The following is a 3,200-nucleotide window of genomic DNA, read 5'->3' on the forward strand; positions in this document are numbered from 1 at the left end:
TTTTGTCAATGTTTGAATTTTTGTTTATAGAAAAATAATTTATTCTATTTTTTTATATAAAAAAATTAAATTAATAATTTTAATTCATACTCTTAAACACACATATTTATGGGCAACTATATCTTGTGTATATTTGTGAAATGATGTGTTATCTACAAATACCTTGGATGGTCTAATAAAGTTTTATTAGATTAAAGCAGAAGATAATGTGGGTTTGTGAAATGATCCGTCATCTATAAATGTCTATCAAAGTAAATATTAGACCCCAGCTGGTAATATGTCTTAATCAACACTAATCAATCAGAATGTCTTCTTTTGTATTGATTTTCTTTGTTTCTTTTTAATTTTTCTGTATGACTCATCACAATTTCCATCTATCATTTGATAACGATGATGCATTTAATTAGTGAATAATAGTAAGCTTTAATTGAAGTTCCTGTATGATTTTTCTTTGTTAACAAAATGACATAAGCTTAAATGCACAGATTTTTGTTTTCTCTCTCACTATTTCCTTTCACATGTGGATCTTGTCTTAAAGAAGCAAGAGTCATTATGATATACGCAAATGGTAAATTAATTCTTTCATGACGATTTCAATTAATGGCTGGTTTTTCTATTTTTTTTCGCCAGACTCGCGGTTGAATCAGCAACAAGCAATAATAGACACTCCATGGTAACAATGCACAGTGAAAACGAGAGGAAGAAATTAAATTAAGGTTTAATATTCAAAATGTTCCTAAAGATTACACGTGTTAATTTTGTTATTAAAAAATTTTTTCAAATTTACTTTTAATGAATATAAAATTTAGTCAAATTAATCATTTCGTCTATAACATATAACATAAATTATTTTATATTATATTATTATTTAATTGACAAAAAAATCAATTTCTTTTTTGTTTCTTATAGCATTAAGGATTAATCTTTTATAAATTTAAACTTTATTTGAGAGTTTGTTCTACTATTGGTCAATAAAATATTACATACACAAGATAAGATTCGAACCCAAACACTTGATTAAGAAAACGAGTAAGCTAACCCATTCGATCAATTTGAATTAGTTAAAGAATTAAAAGTAAATAGCCATTTCTGACCATGAAAAATTCGAACAATGACAAAACTGACAAAAAAAAAAATTAAACTAATCTTATATCCATGAAAGATTAATTATGCTTGTAAAAAATATTCATTCGTTAAATTTTTATTAATTTTATTAAAAAAGTATGTCAATTCTAAATTGCTCTTATCATCATCTTCAACCTCTTAAAACAACAATAATCAAAACTACCCCTCTATTTTTCAAATTATAATCTCTGTAATCCTCTTCCATCACTACCTTCACTACCAATATCACCATCAACAACATCATCGAAATAATACAACACAACAAAAAGAATCACTCCACCTTTACTTACACTACCACCAAATTAAAATTAAACAAAAATGTTTAATTTTAATTGAAGAACTATAGAAGAGTGACAACCCTAAGAAGGATTGAAAAAGTGTTATTTTCGACACCGCCATGACCTAACTTCCAGCCGTCGCACTTTTCTACAACCAAATTTGGAGTTGCATTCATCACAAAGAAATGGCAATAAGCTTTTGAAATTAATTTTCACAATAATTGAATCATCAAGCCAGATTATAGTACTAATAGCCCCATCAAAAATTAAATCTCTTTTAAAATCATCAAAGAGCCACTATTTGCACCACCTAAAACAAGTTTAAGAAACAATAACTTCTTTCCCAACTCAACAAAAGAAACAACCTCTTGTTTTGCTTTCTAGAACATCCCCTCACCTTTTATACCTCCATCAAATTCAGATTCAAATTAAAAAAAAAAAAAGTGTTCAAAACTGTTGCAGTTATAAGTATAATTATAGAGACATAGTTGTTATTGATAATTGTGGTGTCGCCGTAGTAGGGATTGGATTTGTACTTAGGGGTGGCAATGAAGCGACCGAGCGAGTAGGGGTAGATTTTTGCCTTACCTGATCCTGTCCCGTCCTACAATAATCTGCATCGAACCCGTCCCATTTTTACTCAGAGGTAGTAAAATTAAAGCTTAAACCTTAACACGCCCCTATAATTAATATATATATTTATGTATATATTATATATACCGGGGCGGGTTTAACCTAAATCTGACTCCGCTCAAGAACCCGCCCCGAGTGAATAAGGGCAGAGTGGGTACCCACAAGTTTGGATAGTATTGCTACCCCTATTTGTACTCGGAATTGGGGTGGCGCTACTCCTCCTTCTAGCGACAATGAGGATGACGGCGAGAAGCAACTGTCAACGACGCAAGATAGCAATAAAAAAGTCCAGTTGTTAAGGTGAGACTACGAGATTTGTTGGTGAGACGATGCAGATATGGCATTGACGACGTTGGCTGCAAGAAGGAGTTATCAGTGGTGCAGAATAGCAATCAAGCAACTCGGTGATCATGTTGAGACAATGATGCTGGCGAGAAGTAGATCTGACGGCGACGAAGCTAGCTGTGAAAAAGCTAGCAGCAACGATCTGGAGAGTTAGAGGTGACTGAAGACAGTGTCACTAGATGATAAACTTATCGCTGTGATTGAGTGAGAGAAACTAAGTTATATAAGAGTATTGATTGGAGAGTAAAGAGGATGAGAGAATTGATTCAGATGAGTGAGGGAAAATAAAAAAAGTGAGGATGAGAGAAGTTGATTCTCATTTTGAAAGAGATTAAGTTGAAGGAATTAGAATGAAGTAAAAATAGATAATTTCAAAATTTTTTAAAAATTTTAATGGAGTTAATTTAAAATTTATTGAACGAGTATTTTTGACAAATAAAATTAATTTAATTTTTTTATAGTCAATTTTGTCAATATTTAAATTTAATTAATTTAATTTATCGTTATATCTTTTAAATATCAATTTAAAGTATTTATTTTTCCGGTACCATGTGAATCCATTAAATTGAATTGAATTTGAAAGCGAAACACATGAGCCTAGCTAGCTAGAACTCAGTAGGAGGTAGGAAATCAATGAAGCAACTAGGAGTACTTACTACTTAGCAAGAAATTATAGCTCACTAGGCAACACTATATATATAGTTACTATTTGCGGCCATAACTCAAAACGTGTGTGTATGAGTGTTTTGCTCCATTTATTTAGTTTTCTGACATTATGAAAAAATGCACGGTGAAGGAGGTTGTCATTATGGATATGTC

This window comes from Arachis ipaensis, chromosome B08 (assembly GCF_000816755.2).
Source record: "Arachis ipaensis cultivar K30076 chromosome B08, Araip1.1, whole genome shotgun sequence".
Lineage (NCBI taxonomy): Eukaryota > Viridiplantae > Streptophyta > Magnoliopsida > Fabales > Fabaceae > Arachis > Arachis ipaensis.